Source organism: Lithobates pipiens, unplaced genomic scaffold (assembly GCF_037356315.1).
Source record: "Lithobates pipiens isolate NorthernLeopardFrog02 unplaced genomic scaffold, aLitPip1_a1.2 Scaffold_8, whole genome shotgun sequence".
NCBI classification, from domain to species: domain Eukaryota; kingdom Metazoa; phylum Chordata; class Amphibia; order Anura; family Ranidae; genus Lithobates; species Lithobates pipiens.
Window position 1 is genome coordinate 395,851,539 of NW_027507903.1, and position 21,550 is coordinate 395,873,088.

Genomic DNA, 21,550 nt, shown 5'->3' on the forward strand with positions numbered 1-21,550 from the left:
AGGTCTAGTGCTAGAATTATTGCTCTCGCTCTGACGATCGCGGCGATACTTCATGTGTGATTTGAACACCGTTTACATATGCGCGACTTCCGTATGCGTTTTCTTTGCTGCGCGAGCTCGCGGCGACAGGGGCGCTTTGAAAAAAAATTCTTATTTATTTTAAAATTAATCAATTGTTTTAAAAAAAATAAAAAATTGTATCACTTTTATTGCTGTAAACATTCCTTGTGACAGTAATAGGTGGTGACAGGTACTCTTCATGGAGGGATCGGGGGTCTAAAAGACCCCCGATCCCTCCTTTACACTTCAAAGTATTTAGATCGTCGTTTTCGGCGATTCTGAATACTGTATTTTTTTTTTAAACCGATCTGAGTAAACTGGAAGTGACGTCATGACGTCCATTTCGTGTTTACGATTAGGAGACTGGAATGAAGCCACTTACAGCTTCAGTCCAGTCTGTCCCTAGCCGCCGGAGGCATCGGATGTTTGATCGGGGCTCCTGTAAGAGCGGCGGGAGGCTGCGGGAGGGGACGCCCCCTCCCACTCCTCCGGCATAACAGCCGAGCAGCTTTTAGCCACATCGGTTGTAATGGCTGGAAAGCCAATCGCTGGCTCTGAAAAACGGTACTGGGATGATGCCTGCAGATGCGGACATCATCCCGGTATAACCCCGAAAGCCGAGTCTGCACATCTGTGTATGCTCGGCGGGAAGGGGTTAAAGCATACCCATGTTTTCTCCATGTTCATTTTTCCTTTTTATTATCTTCTAGCAAGGATTGTAGTTTAGGGAAGTTGGCTCTTTTGAAATTCTGTGTCTTTGTATTCCCCTTATATTTCCTACTTGTGTGATTTATACTGAAACCAATTGACCTGTGATTGCTGTTTCCTTAATTTCCCTGTATTTCCACATCCATGTTCAGGTCTGTATTCTTAGTAATCAGTAAGTCGAGTAACGCTTTGTTTCTTGTTGGTGCATTTACCATGTGACCCATGAAATTGCCCTGCAAGACATTTAGGAAGCTTTAGATGATTGCACGGTTCCTTCTGCCCAGTCTATGTCTGGATAATTAAAAACTCCCATTATAATGACACTTCCCATCCTTGCCGCTAATCCAAATTTTGATAGGGAGTCTGCCTCCCCCTCCTCCCTCTGGTTAAGGGGCCTAGAGCATAAGCCCAGTATTATTTTCCCCTTAGTTTCCTTACTTTGTAGCTCTACCCATAAGGATTTCACCTCCTCCCTTGCTCCATTAGTGATGTCATCTCTCACATTCACTTATACATAAGTGTAAGTGTAATATTCCTTTAAATTTCGTACCTGGGGGGTGTGTATAGTATGCCTGTGAATGGGGTGCATGTTTCCCGTGCTTAGAACTGTCCCTGCACAAAGTGTCATTTCTGCAGGAAAAAAAGTCATTTAAAATCACTCGCGGCTATAATGAATTATCGGCTCCCGTAATATAGAGAACACTCATTGAAAGTCATTGATGAAAAAAAAAAAAAAGCGTGGGGTTCCCCCAAATTCAATTACCAGGCCCTTCAGGTCTGGTATGGATATTAAGGGGAACCCCGCGTCAAATTTAAAAAAAAATTGACGTGGGGTCCCCCTAAAAATCCATACCAGACCCTTCAGGTCCGTTGCTGGATCAGATCGCCATTGCTGGACCCCGGAGAGGTGATCATCTGTTGCTGGATAGCAAGAGTAGATTACCACCACTGGAATCTCTTTTATTTTTATTTTTTATTTTAATAAAGGACTTTTTCAAAAGTGTGTTTGTCTTATTTAACTATTTTTTACACTTTCTTTATGAAATGGTCGGGGTACTTTTGTACCCCGTTACCATTTCAAACAGGGGGGGCAGGATCTGGGGGTCCCCCCTTGTTTTTTTTTATCAATGACTTTCAATGAGTGTTCTCTGTATTATGGGAGCCGACAATTCCTTATAGCCGCAAGCGATTTTAAATGACTTTTCTTCCTGCAGAAATGACACTTTGTGCAGGGACAGTGCTAAGCACGGGAAACATGCGCCTCATTCACAGGCATACTATAGACACCCCCTAGGTACAACATTTAAAGGAATATTACACTTTTATTGTTTCACTTTAATCATTATTAAAATCACTGCTCCCGAAAAAATTTACGTTTTTAAAACTTTGTTTTGCATTGATACATGTCGCCTGGGGCAGGACCCAGGTCCCCAGACACTTTTTAGGACAGTAACTTGCACATGAGCCTTTAAAATTAGCACTTTAGATTTTGAACGTTCGAGTCCCATAGACTTTAGTAGGGTTCTAAAGTTCACACAAAGTTTAGGTCTGTTCGCAGGTTCTGGTGTGAACCGAACCGGGGGGTGTTCGGCTCATCCTAATTCCCTGACCACTCTTACAGAGGCTACCATTAGAGTACATTGTTTTCTATACAGTGTAGCTTGATATTTGTGTTTACACAGGTTGCAATGTTGGGTACATAGGGGGTTATTTACAAAAAGCACTGAAAGTGCACTTGGAAGTGCAGTCATTGTAGATCTGAAGGGGACATGCAAGGAAAATAAAAAACAGCATTTTAGCTTGCACATGATTGGATGATAAAATCAGCAGAGATTCCCCTTATTTCAGATCTTCCCCTCAGATCTACAGCAGTGCAAAGTGGATTTGCCTTTTGTAAATAACCCCCATAGTCTATTCAGACATGGAAAAATAATGTATTTTGGGGTGTAATTCTAAGTATGTCCATGCTATTTGTTAGAAATATCTTAAAGATTGACAAATGTGTGTTAAAAAAATTCATTCTCTTTCCAGTTTCCAAAAATTGCCTCTTAGAAAATAGTGGACGTTTTTGTGTTTGCTTTCCAAAATGGGGTAATTTTTTGGGGGTTTTCACTGTTCTGGTGCTCCAGGACCTCCAAGAATTTGATGAGTCAGGAAATGAGATGTGTCATTTATGCCTTTAGAACTGTCAGAAATCATGAAATCAGACTGAGACAGAAGTACAGTTAAATCACACATGTTTAATAATAAAAGTAAAAAGAATAAATGTAGCCAAAACATAGCCAAAGTTCAGTAGCCGGAATGGATAGTCAGCCAAGCCAGAAGTCAGGGATCAATGTAGTGGGACAGCAAGCAGGATGTAGAGCCATAAGGGATGTCAGCAAAGCAGGTCTTGAACAAGATTGCAGGAGATCGTTTCTGTGATGTTGACCAAGGCGAAGGCAGAGCTCCTCTGGACTGGACGGTTTAAGTAGGCAGGACTGACGTGCAGGATATCATCAATAACTGAGTAACTGTGGAGAGAGATGGGAGCTGGCAATTAGCCGACAGGTGAGTGGCCAGCTCAGAGAAGGAAGGGCTGAGCCCAGCCCTGACAATAGTCCCTTATCATCCCCTCCAAGAGCTTTCATACTATTGATGTTAGGCTAACTGGTCTGTAATTGCCAGGGATGTATGTTGGGCCCTTTTGAAATATTGGTGCTAGCTATGATCAAATACCACCAAAAGAAAGCTCTATTTATGGGGAAAAAGGACGTCGATTTTGTTTGGGTACAGCGTCGCACCACAAAGCAATTGTCAGTTAAAGCGACACAGTAAAGACAAAAAGAACATTCCATAGCTCACCAACCAACTGCTAACCAACAAAATTAGCGTGTCCAACAGCCTGCGTTAAAAACAGGGGTTTAGTTAGCACACATTTGCAAACGCATATGTAAGCTGCAAGGCCTCTTCACAGCACCCTGTGTATGCTTGCAGTCCTAAACACTACTGAATTTATGAGCGTCTCCACGGTGGGAGCACATGCATTTAATGGATAGATGAGGGGCAGGTGGGCCTGAAGGCAGCCCAATCCCTCTTAAAGGAACAGGAGCACACTGGACACCCAGCACGTAGCACAGTGGCAGCAAAGGTGCCCAGTGTGTCCCCAGACCATATTTACACCAGTAACAAACAAATAGCCAAGGAGTACATGGAAGGGCAAACGCATAAAAGACAAAAACAGAACATTCTATAGCTCAACTCTCCAACCAGTCTGTTAACCAACTGAATTAGTCTATCCAACAGTCTGCACTAAAACAGGGGTTTAGTTAGCATGCATTTGCAAATTAATGTGTAAGCTGTTGTTCCTTTCCCACTGAAAATGGGGTACTTTGATGCAGTAAGTGGGCTTAAAGAGGAAGTAAACCCTGATGGGTTTACTTCCTCTTTGATTCCCTGCAAAGGTAAAGCATAAAGCATCACTTACCTGACACAGGAGCCAGCGAAGTCACCACTGTTCCCTGTAGCTCCGAGCGTCCATCTTCTTGGTGGGTCTCCGTGGGTCTCGCTGCTCCGGCGCTGTGATTCTCCGGAGCAGCGATGACATCACTCCTGCGCATGCGCACAGGAGCCAACACTCGCGGCATATCGGCGCGATCTGCGGCTTACCCAGTGTGCCTGCGCGCCGCTGTCTATGGCGCATGCGCCGTAGACAGCGGTGGCTGTCTTCAGGTAAATATCTCCTAAACATTATAGGTTTAGGAGATATTTCTTGGACCTACAGGTAAGCCTTAATCTAGGCTTACCTGTAGGTCAAAATGGTTTGTAAGGGTTTACAACCACTTTAAGCACCATATAGCCATGTGGTGTGACCAAATCCCCATATTTTTGGAATGTTCAGGTGTTTTAAATAGCCTTGCAGGAGTTAAATGTTATTCTTTGTATGTGTGCACTGTAATATTTTATTCTGAGAAATGACAATGACAAGTTATATATATATATATATATATATATATATATATATATATATATATATATATATATTTATAAGGCTTCCACCTTGTACAGTATAGGATTTCATGTCATCTGTGCCCTGTCTTGCCATGAAGAGGTAATCCAGCTCTGAGCAGTCCTCTTATCTTTTTTCAGTGAGATAAAAACTGATACACAGAGAAATAGTAGTCAGGTCTTCCCCCTTGCTGTGAGTGACAGGTGATTTACATATCTCATGCACAAGCCTGAGAGAGACATTCTGTGTACATCAGATCCCCTCCATCTTTCTTCTCCAGCTCTCCCAGGATTGACTGCTCCACACTTCAGCATGATTTGGCATGCTAAAGTCATGTGGTGACTTTTCTGGGTTTTGACTGGATGTTAGTGATCATAGCAGAAGACATAAGGAATATACAGGAGAAAATGCATGTTGACAAGGGGAGTGTAGAGGTAGGTGGGGAGTCTACTGTAATCACGACTCCACCCCCAGAGCTCCAGACAACAGAATCACCCACAGAATCTGCAGTTTTTTGGGTCTCATAACAGACAGAGGGGAGACATTTGACAGGTAAAGATACATGCAGGAGGAATTTATATCCTTATAGATAACCACTATGACAGTAGTTTAGAAAGGATGAGAGTGGGTTTACATGCACTTTAATGTCTTCAATTTCTTACATCCACTTATTTTTTTTTACATTTCTAAACAATTATAACAAAAAAAATTACAGCTTTACAAAACTCACCATGCCTCTTACTAAATGCCTTGGCCATTCTAAAAAGGGGTCATTTTGGGGTATTGGTACTGTCCAGGAATTTGAGGTCCTCAATAAATTAGATAGACAGTCAATATATAAATGAAAAAAGACCGAAAATTTTGAAAAAAAATGAATTTTTCTTCATTTCTGTGATAAAATTTTGCAAATTAGCAATTTTTCTTCATAAATTTTGGCCACAATTTATACTACTACACATCTTTGGTAAAAATAACCCAAATTATTGCATATTATATGATCTGTGTGAAATTTATAGAGTCTACAAGCTATGGTGCAAATCATAAAGATTTGCAAGAAAAGATCACATCTGATGTACTAAGGCCTATCTCCATTCTTGAGACCCTAACAAGCCAGGAAAGTACAAATGCCCCCCAAATGACCCCTTTTTGGAACGTAGACATTCCAATGTATTTAGTAAGAGGCATAGTGAGTTATTTGAAGTTGTCATTTTTTCCCACAATTCTTTGCAAAATTACGATTTTTTTTTTTCACAAAATTGTCATTGCAATAGCTTATTTCTCCCACACGGAATGTGCATACCACAAATAACACCCCAAAATACATCCTCCTACTCCTCCTGAGTATAACGATACCACATGTGTGAGACTTTTACACAGCTTGACCAGATACAGAGGCCTAACATTGAAGTAGCACCTTCAGGCATTCTAGGAGCATAAATTACACATTTCATTTCTCAACCACCTATTACAGTTTTGAAGGCCCTAAAACACCAGGACAATGGAAACATCCAGAAAATGAGCCCATTTTGGAAAGCTAACACCCCAGCGTGTAATCTATGAGGCATAATGAGTCTTTTGAATGGTTCATTTTTTTCCAGAAGTTTTTGGAAAATGTGGAAAAAAATGAAAACGCATTTTTTTTTTACACAAAGTTGTCCATTTATAAGATATTTCCAACACATAGCATTTACATAGCAAAAATAACACCCCAAAATACATTCTCCTACTCCTCCTGAGTATAACGATACCACATGTGTGAGACTTTTACACAGCCTGACCACATACAGAGGCCTAATATTGATGTAGCACCTTCAGGCATTCTAGGAGCAGAAATTACACATTTCATTTCTCAACCACCTATTACAGTTTTGAAGGCCCTGGAACACCAGGACAATGGAAACGTCCAGAAAATTACCTTATTTTGGAAAGCTAACACCCCAGCGTGTAATCTATGAGGCAAAATGAGTCTTTTGAATGGTTCATTTCTTTCCAGAAGTTTTTGGAAAATGTGGAAAAAAATGAAAACGCATTATTTTTTACACAAAGTTGTCCGTTTATAAGATATTTCCAACACATAGCATTTACATAGCAAAAATAACACCCCAAAATACATTCTACTACTCCTCCTGAGTATAACGATACCACATGTGTGAGACTTTTACACAGCCTGACCAGATACAGAGGCCTAACATTGGAGTAGCACCTTCAGGCATTCTAGGAGCATAAATTACACATTTCATTTCTCAATCGCCTATTACAGTTTTGAAGGCCCTGGAACACCAGGACAATGGAAACGTCCATAAAATTACCCCATTTTGGAAAGCTAACACCCCACCATATAATCTATGAGGCATAATGAGTCTTTTGAATGGTTCATTTTTTTCCAGAAGTTTTTGGAAAATGTGGAAAAAAAATGAAAACGCATTTTTTTACACAAAGTTGTCCGTTTATAAGATATTTCCAACACATAGCATTTACATAGCAAAAATAACACCCCAAAATACATTCTTCTACTCCTCCTGAGTATGGCAATACCACATGTGTGATACGTTTACACAGCCTGGCCGCATACAGAGGCGCAACATGCAAGGAACACAGTCGGGCATTCCAGGGACACATAGCCTGCACATACCAAAAATAACACCCCAAAATACATTATCCTACTCCTCCTGAGTATAACGATACCACATGTGTGAGACTTTTACACAGCCTGACCACATACAGAGGCCTAATATTGATGTAGCACCTTTAGGCATTCTAGGAGCATAAATTACACATTTCATTTCTCAACCACCTATTACAGTTTTGAAGGCCCTGGAACACCAGGACAATGGAAACGTCCAGAAAATGACCCTATTTTGGAAAGCTAACACCCCAACGTGTAATCTATGAGGCATAATGAGTCTTTTGAATGGTTCATTTCTTTCCAGAAGTTTTTGGAAAATGTGGAAAAAAATGAAAACGCATTGTTTTTTACACAAAGTTGTCCGTTTATAAGATATTTCCAACACATAGCATTTACATAGCAAAAATAACACCCCAAAATACATTCTACTACTCCTCCTGAGTATAACGATACCACTTGTGTGAGACTTTTACACAGCCTGACCAGATACAGAGGCCTAACATTGAAGTAGCACCTTCAGGCATTCTAGGAGCATAAATTACACATTTCATTTCTCAATCGCCTATTACAGTTTTGAAGGCCCTGGAACACCAGGACAATGGAAACGTCCAGAAAATTACCCCATTTTGGAAAGCTAACACCCCAACATATAATCTATGAGGCATAATGAGTCTTTTGAATGGTTCATTTTTTTCCAGAAGTTTTTGGAAAATGTGGAAAAAAAATGAAAACGCATTTTTTTACACAAAGTTGTCAGTTTATAAGATATTTCCAACACATAGCATTTACATAGCAAAAATAACACCCCAAAATACATTCTTCTACTCCTCCTGAGTATGGCAATACCACATGTGTGAGACGTTTACACAGCCTGGCCACATACAGAGGCGCAACATGCAAGGAACACCGTCGGGCGTTCCAGGGACACATAGCCTGCACATACCAAGAATTACACCCCCAAATACATTATGCTGAGCAAAGGGTAAAGAAAAGATTACCTGTGGTTTTAGAAGCGCAGTTGTCCACAGGAGGATATCACTGGTCCAGGCAGCAGGCAGGGATACTGTCCATATACAGTCCAGGGTCAGTGTAGAGATATTGTCAGCAGTGCCAAAAATATTGGTCCTGGTAGTAGGCAGGTCCATGTGGTGTGGTCAGTGCGGCATGATGGCAGTAAGTCCTACAGGCAGCAGACAGAAGTAGAGCCTCGTTCAGGACAGAATGGGGATAGGGGTAGAAGCTTCTCTCACCCAAATCTCTTTGAAGCCTCCGAGTCTCCAGACCCTAATCCAAGAATAAGAAAACAAAGAAAATAGTTTTCTTCATCCAGAAAAACTATACTGGAGCCCCTCACATATGTGGGACCCCGTATTGAATCCCACTAGTCCAGTTGCAGAATACAAGATCAGTCCAAGAGGCAGGCAAATATCGTGGTCAAACAGTCCAAGGTCAGTTCCAGATCAGGCAGAGGTATGTACAGAATCGTTTGGCAGAAGCATGGTCGAATAACAGTCCAGGATCAGTTCCAGATCAGGCAGTGGTATGTACAGAATCGGCAGGCATAAGAGTGGTCGAATAACAAGCCAGGGTCAGTTACAGAGCAGGCAGTGGCATAATGGGTGTGAAGGTGTATGAAGGCAGGAACTGAGGATTATGTTTACCATACTTCACTAAAGATTTATTGAAGTATGGTAACGGCGAAAACAGTCACCTATGCAGAGGCCTGGTTGGGAAGGACATTGTGCACAATAATAAGATGTGTCTTTTCTGACTCCTGCTCTGGTACACACCTTACATCTTTTTTGACGTCTTTGGCCTGTTGGTTTGGGAGGGATTTTATCGGGAAAGTGGCGCTCAGAGAGTCGACTAACAACATCTGATCGGATATTTTCTGGTGGGCCGTTCAGGAAAATAAGGGCAGTGAAAACTTCCTCCTGGTAGCCAAAGAAGCGTTTGGGGTTTTGAGTGGAGTTGCGGTAAATGACATAGGAATTGTAAATGGCCAATTGAAAAAAATTAATTGCTACTTTTTTGTACCAATGGTATGTCCGTCTTGTGGCAAGGTATGGTTCCATCATTTGGTCGTTGAAGTCGACTTCCCCCATGAACAAATTATATTCATATATGCATTTTGTTTTTTTTACGGGGCCATTCCTTCTGGGGATTTCCACGAACGTATCATTGTGGATAGAACACAACATATATACATCCCTTCTGTCCCTCCACTTCACTGACAGAATCTCCTTGTTTCGCAGACTTGCGGTTTCTCCTTTTCGCAGCTTCTTATTCACAAGACTTTGAGGAAAGCCCTTCCGATTCCTTTTTACAGTGCCACATGCTGGCGTCTTCTTCCGGTGAAGGTTGTGCAACAGGGGCAGAGATGTGTAGAAGTTGTCTACATACAGGTGGTAGCCTTTATCCAGGAGGGGGTATATGAGGTCCCAAACAACTTTCCCGCTGGATCCCAAGTAGTCCGGACAATTAGGGGGCTGCAGCTGGGTGTCCTTCCCTTCGTACACTATGAATGAATATGTGTACCCTGTGGCTCGGTCGCATAATTTGTAGAACTTCACCCCATAGCGGGCCCTTTTGCTGGGCATAAATTGCTTCATTTTAAGCCTGCCGCTAAATTTAATAAGGGACTCATCCACACATATGTGTTGGTGCGGGGTAAACAATTTGGGGAATGTTTCTGAAAAATAATTAAGTAATTTGGGTCATTTTGTGGAAGGCACTGGGTATTGTCTCTGAAATGTAGGAACCTCATGATCATCAGATACCTGGTTCTGGGCATTACCGCGGAGAAGAGCGGTGTGTGGTGGAGGGGGTGGGTTGACCAATAGGTACGCAATTGATTTTTTTTTGTTGAGTCCCATGTTAAATGTGAGGCCTAAAAAAACCTTGAACTCCTCCACTGTTAGGTCTCTCCATTCGTAGGGACGGGCATAATAAGATGTCAGATTTTGCTAAATAAATTGTTGACCATACAGGTTACACTGGGCCACAATTGACGCCAACATATCCTCCGTAAAAATGAAATTAAAAAAATGTATTGGGGTAAAATTCTCTGTGTCCACCTGGACTCCTGGCTGGGCAGTGAAAGGGGGAACATTGGCCTCTCCTGAATTAGGAGGAAGCCACAAGGGGTTCTGAAGGGCATAGGGAAGGCCGGCATGGCTCCTAACCCTTTGGGGCTGAGATGACACCCCACTGGTACTTGGCCTTTCTTGCCGAGGCACTGCGGTGCTGGTGGACGGCACTTCGGTGATGGTGGACGGCACTTCGGTGCTGGTGGACGGCACTGCCTCACTAGAACGCCTTAGTTTGATGGGCCAGATATCTTCTTCCTCGGATTCAGTCAGTGTTTCACTACTGTGGACTGGCTCATAATTTATGTCGGCTTCAGAATACGAATTTGAAAGAGAATCTGAAGAAGAGAGCTCCCTGTTGCTCTCGTCGGCCATGGAAAGAATTTGGTACGCCTCCTCGGCGGAAAAGACTCTTTTAGACATGGTTGCTGGTGTTGATGAGACTGCACAGGTGTGTGCTAAGCCTGCACTGATGGGCACTGATGAGGTGGTACTGATGTGCACTGATTGATGGCACAGATGTGCACTGATGAGGGAGCACAGATGGGCACTGATCGCACAGATGTGCACGGATGAGGCGGCACAGATGTGTACTGATGAAGCAGCACAGAGGTGGCACAGATGGGCACTGATGAGGTGGCACAGATGGACACTGATGAGGTGGCACAGATGGGCACTGATGAGGTGGCACAGATGTGCACTGATGAGTCGGCACGGATGTGCACTGATGAGTCAGCACAGATGTGCACTGATTGTAAAGATGTGCACTGTTGAGGTGGCGCAGATGGGCGCTGTTGAGGTGGCACAGATGGGCGCTGTTGAGGTGGCACAGATGGGTGCTGTTGAGGTGGCGCAAATGGGCACTGATGGGTCGGCACAGATGTGCACTGATTTATTGCACAGATGTGCAGATTTATTGCACAGATGTGCACTGATAAGGTGGCAGACAGGCACAGATGGGCACTGCTGAGGCGGCACAGATGGGCACTGCAGAGGCAGCACAGATGGGCACTGTCGGGTCGGCACAGATGTGCACTGATTTATTGCACAGATGTGCAGATTTATTGCACAGATGTGCACTGATGAGGCGGCAGATGGGCACAAATGGGCACTGCTGAGGCGGCACAGATGGGCACTGCTGAGGCGGCACAGATGGGCACTGCTGAGGTGGCACAGATGGTACAGATGGGCACCGATTGGTACAGATGGGCACCGATTGGCACTGGCGGGCACTGGCGGTGCACAGATGGGCACTGGCGGGCACTGGCGGTGCACAGATGGGCACTGACGGTGTACAGATGGTGCACAGATGGTACACAGATGGCACAGGTGGGCACAGTTGGGCACAGGTGGGCACTGGCAGGGTACAGATGGGCACTGGTGGGGTACAGATGGGCACTGGCGGGGTACAGATGGCACTAAAATCAGTATTGGGCACTGTTACATACAACTCACAGAATCTCTCTCCTCACACGCTGTCTCTGTGTGAGGAGACAGATTCAGCAATGGGAGATGATCTCATTTGTTTACATTTGAGATCAACTCCCATTGGAGGCGGCGATCACGCTGTAAACAGCCGCTGATTGGCCATTTACAGCGATCTGTGATTGTCCAGGGGACACGGCCAACACAGATTTTCCCCGATGCGCGCTCCCAGGAGCGCGCGGGGAGCCATTAAAGGGGACGGCGTCAATAGACATAGTCCCGGCAATCTAGATCCGCATTGTAGCCGTCATTTGACTATAGCGCGGATCTCAGAAGGTTAAAGGGTTAAATATCATTACCATTAAACATTGATAGCCATTATGCTTATCTGAACTCTATAGTAGGCTAAAAGGGATGGTTATTTTCACCAAATTTGACTTCTGGGGTGCATATAGCTTTGCCACAGCAATGAATGAAAGACTGCCTTTAGCACCAGTAATGGGCATTATGAATACCTACTTATGTCCTTTTGAGTAATTTAATTCCACTGCAAGAAACTGAAGTTTCATCAACAAATTCTGCAAGAACCTGTTGTATAAGCTTGTTGGGGTTTATCTTGATTACATCCATATCTTCTCTGAAACTCTGCCCACAGAACCCATGTTCATATTATTCTTCTATTTCTCATGCCACGTACACACGATCGGACTTTCTGGCAGACTAGATCCGAGGTCTTTCCGGCAGACTTTGCAGCGGAGGTCCGCTGGACTTTTAAACAAACGGACTTGCACACACACGATCACTCCAAAAGTCCACCGGTTTCAAGTGCGGTGACGTACAGCATGTACGACATGACTAGAAAAAGGAAGCTCAAGCCCCAGTGCGCCACCCTTTGGGCGCCTTCTGCTAATCTTGTGTTTATCTCGTGTTAGTAGAAGTTTGGTTAGAGAAACGATTCGCTTATTTCGATCATTTTTCTGTGGTTCAGTTTGTGCTTGTGGGTTTGTATCTGGTTTTCAGTGTGTGTTGGTCAGTTCGTACCTGTATATCAGATCGTTCTGGTCCGCTCGTTCCTGTTCTTCAGGTTGCTCTTCACAGGCCTTGCTGTTCTTCAGTGCGTTTGTTTACGTTTGTTTGACTAGCCAACCGTTTGGAAGCCATGGTGCGTGGACGTACTCATTCTCAAGTTTGTGCTGTGTGGGGGCTTGGTGTTGGGGTTAATACTTTGACCCGAGCCCAGGCCATGAACAGGGCAAGGAGGAGTTCATGGATGAAGAATTGGCTGCGCCAGCATGACCAATTCACGCATATTCCTTTGCTTCATGAGATCCGTGAGAATAATTCTGAGAATTTCAGAATGGACGGACCCCGTTTTTCAACGTCTGCTGGCTTTGCTGACCCCTTATATCAGCAGACAGGATACCTGCATGCAGCAAGCCATCGCTCCAGAGCAGAGGCTAGTTGCCACGTTGCGGTACTTGGCAACTGGGAGAAGCCTTCAGGACCTCAAGTTCACGACAGGCATCTCCCCCCAAGCTTTGGGGATCATTATCCCAGAGACCTGTTCTGCCAATATTCAGGTCCTGCAGAAGGACTATATTAAGGTAAGTTTTATCCTTTAACATTAAATTATATGTATTTAATGTTTGCTAATGTCTTGTATTAATTTCATCATTACCTAATTACCATGATTAGAATATGCTGTGAATGTCCCCTTTATCTTAATGCATGCAGGATTTAATTTTTTAAACTTTTTTGGCCTACATGCATATTTGCCTTCACTAACCTGACCAGCATGCAATCCTGGGCCCATATACACATATAGCCTAGTCCCTTTAGCAATGTATATTGTCAGCTCCATTGTACTGCTTTGCCCGAACACACCCCCTCAAATGTCTCCAAATAAAATGTGCGGTCTTAAATTAATTTCTAACCCTTCCTCACCCCCTCAAATGTCTCCAAATGTGATGTGTGGTCTTAAATTAATTTCTAACCCTCCATCACCCCCTCAAATGTCTCCAAATGTAATGTGTGGTTTTAAATTAATTTCTAACCCTCCCCCACCCCCTCAAATGTCTTCAAATGTAATGTGTGGTCTTAAATGAATTTTTAACCCTCCCCCACCCCCTCAAACGTCTCCAAATGTAATGTGTGGTCTTAAATGAATGTCTAACCCTCTCCCACTCCCTCAAAAGTCTCCAAATGTAATGTGTGGCCTTAAATAAATTTAGAACCCTCCCCCACCCCCTCAAATGTCTCCAAATGTAATTTGTGGTCTTAAATTCATTTGTAACCCTCCCCCACCCCCTCAAATGTCTCCAAATGTAATGGGTTGCCTTAAATTCATTTAGAACCCTCCCCACCCCCTCAAATGTCTCCAAATGTAATGCTAGGTCTTAAATTAATTTTCGCACCCTCCTCCACCCCCTCAAATGTCTCCAAATGTAATGTGTGGTCTTAAATTAATTTCTAACCCTCTCCCACACCCTCAAATGTCTCCAAATGTAATGTGTGGCCTTAAATAAATTTCTAACTCTCCCCCACCCCCTAAAATGTCTCCAAATGTAATGTGTGGGCTTTAATTAATTTAGAACCCTCCCCCACCCCCTCAAATGTCTCCAAATGTAATGTGTGGTCTTAAATTAATTTCTAACCCTCTCTCACCAATGGGCCATCAGAGGGGGTGAGGAAGTGGGCCTTATATTTTTTTACTTTTTTGAATACTACTGTTAAATACTACTGCACTGTTTTATAATTTTTACTCAATATAAATGTTTTTTTCTTTTTGGCACAATGTTATTTTTTTTGTATTTTCTGCATTTTTTTTTTGTTCAATTCTTTTTTTTTTAAAACAGGCATTTAAAAAAAAAAATAACATACCCAACTCTGGAACTTACAAAGTTCAACATGTAAAACTTCAGGTGATGTTTCCCATGTAAAAGCCAAATTTTGAAGATGCACACGAATTGCGAGTCCAAATGGATAATGTCAGCATGTGCTATCTCCCATCATGAGGGATCAATGGACGTGTTTTGTGGGTGCAATCCCTTCTTCTCACCTACTAGCATTATGAAGAAGGGGTTGCAATCACAAAATACGTACATTGAGATCCCCTGATGGCAGATAGCACATGTTGACACACCGTGTGCATCTTCAAAATTTGGCTTTGTCAATTTTAAAGATATAAAAACAAAAACAAGGTTCTCATCTCAAAAGAAAATGAAGAACATGATCGGTTGCAATTTAGGGAAAAAGGGATTCGATTCTCCCCAAAACATCAATAATTTTCTTTGTTTCCTGCTGCATGATGGCCAGCCGATTTATCATGGCATAAATCTGGCCATTCCAGGCTATGATCTGCCCAATGAGTCTTTGGGCGTTGTAGGTGGTAAATGGGTCTGCCGCTTGCCCTTCCACAACCAGAACATCACCTAAAATTTTAGAAAACACATGTATTTAGAAATATGCAGGCATAAATAGATTACCTGAAGCTGGGGTGTCAGACACTCACCTGGTGGGGTGCAGATATTACCACTTCCTCCGCCCTACTACCCAATCAGGCTGGTGAGGTCGGGGGGCTCTGGTATCCTCTGACTGTTGTCTGAGTCTTTTCTCTCCTATGAGAATGAAACAAAAGGTATACTTAGCACACTGATATTTGAGTCCAGAAATAGGAATATGAAACATTGCTTTGAAATGGCGTACAATTGTCTGTTTGGGAAAAGATCTAAGCCGAAGACATGATTCAAATTCCCTTTTAACCGAACTGCAATACTTACCTTTCTACTTACCAAGTCTCACAGATGGACACACCTCAAGTATCCCCTGGAGCCCCTGTGTGGGTTACCCTAAAAAATGTTCTCCGGTGTTCCACACTACACTAGTGCTCCTGAGTCCAAATGTGTAAACAGTTGCTGTGTCCTCTCCTTACATTACACTGAATCAAGTTTTAAAATCATTCTAGTTTCAAAGACATCTACACAACAATATCCTAAACTTCTTTTAATAAGACAAATTATCAAGACCAAAATGTAGGTATAACCCTGTACTAGCTAAATACATCATATTTATTGACACATTAATGATATTTGCAAACATGGTATGTATTAGTAAACAAACGATATTTACGAACGAAAAGCACATGGAGCAGCATGCAAGTTAATTAGCATAATAAGAACACACGACAAGTACTTACTTTTTTTAAGAACCTTCTTGATTTTTCGATACTGATCCGGCTCCCTCATTTTAAGGTCAGAGCTTCAGAGTGGTCACAACTGAGGACATTATTTGGTCCTTCCGCAAATTGGGACGGGTGTACGGACCATTTTTGCCATCATAGTCCATTCTCCTCAAGATGTCCACCATCTCCACCATTTCTTCAAAGACCATGTTGGTGGCCTTCAATCTCCTCCTGGATCTGGATGTTTGGGGCTCCAGGCTTTCCTTCACGCTAGTTCCTGAGATGGTTTACGCCATCTTTATCTATATACTCCCACTGTGCACCGAAGAGAGAAGGGCTGTTGTGCGGGGTGTTGTGAGCGCTCCTGGTGGCACTGGTGTGCGCTCGGGCGTGCACGCGTGCGGGTGCGTGTGCGTGTGCACTTATACGCGCGCCTGTGCGCGTTGGCGCACGCACGTGCATGGTGTTTGCCGCCAATCAGCCTATTTAGGTCTGCCGCATACTCCATTCAAGTGCTGCCTGATCATCAGCTCCTCCGTTCCCTGCTCCATTGCCTGTATCTGCATTCCTGTATCTCCGATCTCCTGACTACCCGGTTTGCTCTTTGGACACCCCTGATCTCTGCCTGCACCTGACCTCGGCCTGTTCTGACCTCGCTCCTGCCTGTTCTTATTGTACCGTTGCTGCCCGCCTGTTGCCGAATCCTGCTTGTACCTGGACCCGCCTGCTCAGCTCCTGCTCCACACCCGATTGCCTGTGTTTCAGCCTACGCACTACTGCTTCGGGGTTCATCCTACTTCCAGCTCCTGGACCCTCTTCATAGGCTCTCATACCGCACTCTCAGCCACCTGTCTACTCTACCAGGGGTTGTGAATCTGACACGTTCAGGAGACCACCCTCTGCCCAAGCGGACTCACTGGTCTGGTAAGTGGAAGTCTGACAACTGGGGACACTTCTGGAATTTGTCAAGACTTGAGTCCCCCAGGCAGACATTAAGGATGTGGAAAATAAAATCGGGATCTTGCGGAATATGTACAGGCGGGATACAGATTTCCCTCAGATCGGGAGCAGTAGCAGATGAGGCTTATGTCCCCAAGCTTCCATCCTTGTGGAAGTGGATGCACCCAGCTGGAGCCAGGTATAATATTTTTATGAAATATTGATTGTCCTAATGTTAATTATGTTAACTAAAATGTTTGAATTGCTTACAAATCAATGATTTTATCCCAACAATTATGTATACATATCACTAGACAGTAGTGGCCAAAATGTTGGTGAACAGCTAAAAAATCGCTGGGGTCAAAATGATAGCCTTTTCTATTTCTTTATAATTCAACTTGCAAGTCATGAGCTGAAAATTGTGTGTGATTGATGAAGCAAAAAATACAACTATGTCCCTTTTTTATACACAAGATGAGCTCAGCCAGGAGGAGGCCATGCCCAGTGGTAGACATGAGGAGGCTGTGACTAGTGGCAAGCACCAGGAGGCTGTGCCCATTGGCAGCCAGGAGGTGGCTGGGCCCAGTAGGAGCCTAACAGAATGTCAGGTGCCTCCCCTCCGCCTTCCCACCAAAAGGCCCAGGAAGGTGAGCAGAACAGAGGAGAAATCACTTGCCCGCATTCAGGAAGCCAGCCAGTTCCTCAGTACACCCCCCCCCCCCCCACCCTCCAAATGCTGACGAGGCCTATGGTATGTATTTGGCCACCAGGTTGATGGAACTGGAGAAGGGCCAATGCCTCCTCTGTTAGGGTATTTTTTCTGAGGCCCTTCAGAAGGGGTTGAGGGGCCAGCTCACTGAAACCTGCCATATTTATGATCAAGCCCCTACTCCTCCTCCTCCTGCCACAAGTCCACCACCAGAGGCAAGGCCTCCAAGGAAGGCTGCAGAGAAGCATGGAGTGAAGGCTGCAGGGCAGCCTGGATCGAAGGCTGCACGGAAGAGTTGAAAGTGATTGCCTGGCTTCAGTCTGGTCTGGGGACATAGATGTAATCTGCTGCTGTTCCTAATCTCTGGGAGTCCTGGACCAGATTGTGCTCCCTATTGTATGGACTCTGCAAGATCCCAATTTTGTTTTCCATCGACTTCATGTGTGCCCTGGGGGAAAAAAGGCTTCACAAATTCCAAAAGTGTTTCCAATGTTGCCTTCCTCTTTATTTTGTTAACCAGAATAAATGGATATTTTATTTTCACTAAATACTTTCCTGTGTTTTTTTTCAAAAATTACAGTTTGTTTGTGAGTAGGCAGGTACATGTCAAAAAGACTATGAGGGTTATTTACAAAAGGCAAATTCATTTAGCACTACAAGTGCAAAGTACACTTAAAATTGCACTGCAAGTGAACTTGGAGGTGCAGTTGATGTAAATCTGAGGGGAAGGTCTGAAATGAGGGGAAGCTTTGCTGATTTTATCATCCAATCATGTGCAAGCTAAAATGCTGTTTTTTTAGTTTCCTTGCATGTGCCCCTCGAATCCACAGCGACTGCACTTCCAAGTGCTCTTTCAGTGCAATTTCAAGTGCACTTTGCACTTGTAGTGCTAAATGAATTTACCTTTCGTAAATAACCCCCCTATGTCAAATTAACAAGGGACACCAACCTCATTAAGGTTCAGAAAAAATACAAGATAGCAATGTTATTGTGGTAACTTGAAACTCCAAAAATATATATATATATATTGATGAAATATAAAATTATAAAAGAGGAGTCTAAAAAATTATGGTAAACATTATTTATGGAGATCGAGCTTTTAAAAACTAGAATATTAGTCATGAGATAAGGATAAAGAATAAAGAAGTTTGTGAGAACTCTGTGTGAATATGGGCAGCACTTCATTCTTCTAGTATTCTAAAGAAAAGCGTGAGGAATGTGCTAGCTTCAATACGAATGCTAGTTTTACCAAACAGAGCGCTTCCGTCTTGTACTGGCTTCAGAGCATGCGTAGTTTTTGGTCCGTAGGACTAGCACACAGACGAACGGTTTTCACGCTAGAAAGTCGAGTCCGTCGGACAGATTTGAAACATGTTTTATTTCTAGGTCCGTCTGACTTTTGGGGGAAAAAAGTCTGCTGGACGGTCATAATATCCGACGAATTCCGTCCATCGGACCTAATCTGCCAGAAAGTCAGATTGTGTGTACGCAGCATCAGAGTTCACCTCTAAACCTCAAATGATTATTCCTACCTGATGCATTTTTGCTCTCTTGGCTTCTCAGGAGTTAGAAGTTCCCCTGATTTACACATTTGTCCCAGTTGAACTGAGGCACTAAATTCTACATTGGGAAAATGTTTCCAAAATGGCCAGCCATTCAGGATTCCATCGCTCTCTCCCGCTTATCAATCAACAATTTTTTAGTGGCTTACTTTTCATTCTGTTTAGGAAAATGTAAAGGCCTGTCACATTTGTGCTCAATCCAAATCTACCACTCAAGCCCCCATCAGTCTTCTTGTGTCCTTGCCTGTTCCTAAAGAAGCCTGGTTCCTCATCGCTATGTACTATCGCTGATTTTCTGCCTGGGATAAATAATATTGTACTTTGGGTCATCATTGACCTATTTTCTAAGATGACATACTTCATTTTACTTTTTGGCCTTCCTTGTGCTCCTGCATTGGTTACCACCCCACCCACCCCCCAGTCCAAGAAATCTTCCATCTCCACAGGGTTCAACCCTGCTTTGTCTCCAAATGGGGGCACACAATTTACTTAATATCTCACTGAATTTTCTTCAATGATACATCCTCATTCCAATGGGCAAACTGAGAGGATCAATCATGAGTTGGAAGTATACCTTTGCCTTTGGTTTCTGCTCATCATAACAATTGAACTTTTCCCCTTCTGTAGGCTAGATTTTCCTACAATAACCATGTTAACTCCCACTTCTTAGAAAACCCCCTTCTTTAGAGTCTATGGCAGACATCCACAAATTCCTCTTCACATTCCCTGCTCTCTGTACATTCCCGCTTTAGCAATCATTCAAAAGTATTTTAATTGAATCTGATCTGAAATAAAAAGCTTGCTTCTAGCAGTCTTTAAAAAAATGATGGTCTTGTGATTGCAGATTGTGACAAATGAAAACCACCACCACTCTAACCTGGAGTTTGGCTCTCCACAAAAAACATTAGACTCAAGGTGCCTTCTCTGATGTTTGCCACTAGGTATAGTGGTCCTTACAATTACCTCTAAGATACATAATTACATAGTAGGTAAGGTTGAATAAAGACAATAGTCCATCCAGTTCAACCTGTGTCAGTACAGACATGTCAGTGTTTACAATTACTTCCCATATCCGTGTATGTTGTGTTATTTAAGATGCACATCCAATAGTCTCCTAAAAATATTCATACTCCCCGCAGCCACCACCAATTGTGGAAGAGTGTTCCACATCCTTATTGCCCTGACAGTGAAAAAACCCCTGCACAGTTTAAAGTTAAACCCAGACTACTTCAGACTGTGAATCCCTTAGAACACGTGTCAAACACAACCCTTTTCATGTGGCCTCACACCTCTCCTGCATCTGCAGCACCCTCATCATTACTTCTCCCACCTTGTCTCAGCAGCCATCAACAGAGAGGAGGACAGAACTTGTACACCAGATCTTGTGCTTTTCTATGCAGCCGCGGAGAGGCTCATCTATCTCCCCACCATTCCCCATCTCAGCAGTCAGCTACAGAGAGGACAGAACTCCTCCTACAGATCCTACATCTCTCTGTGCAACCGCAGCACCCCCTCCTCTCCGCTTCCCCTGGGCTTAGCATCCAGCCCACCTCTAGTCCTCCTTCAGGCCCTGCACATTCTGCTTCCCAGGTGCACCCCCAGCTCTTCCCAGTAAGGGGGGTGAGTTGAGTCGTAACATCTGATGTAAGGGGAGTAGGATGCTCTAGACATGCAGTCTTACAGATACAACCGCCCCTTAGAGGGCAACCACAATGCTAATGTGGGCCGCCATTAAATTGAGTTTGACAACCCTGCCTTAGAATTCAAGATTTCAAATTCTTTCCCTATTTTTTCCATTATTCCTTAATACGTTTTCTCAGACTATTCCTACCACTGCTCCAGTTTCTGAAAACAATCAGGGATTTTAACTAAACCAAATATTATAACCTCTGTCTTTTAATACCTTGTCGATTGCATTTGAGCCTGAGAAGGTAATGGATTCCAGCATTGGTTATTTTTGCACTGCATCTTGTAAAGAATTTCCATAAACACAATCTTAGTCATGTGGGGAAGCCTTGTAGGGAGGGAGGCACTCCAGTAAATAAAATAAAATACACAAATTAATATAATCAAAGTGTATCAGTAACCATAAATTATTTGTAGAAAAGGATTAAAACATTTTTTTTTCTGTGTATCATTGTCGAAATTTTTACAACAGAAAGCTAGAAAAAATTCCCAACTTAGACAGTTGTCTCTGGAACAGGTGTCCACATTAGAGATGAGTAAACCAGGCATGGTTTGGTTCAAGGGATGTTCATCAAACC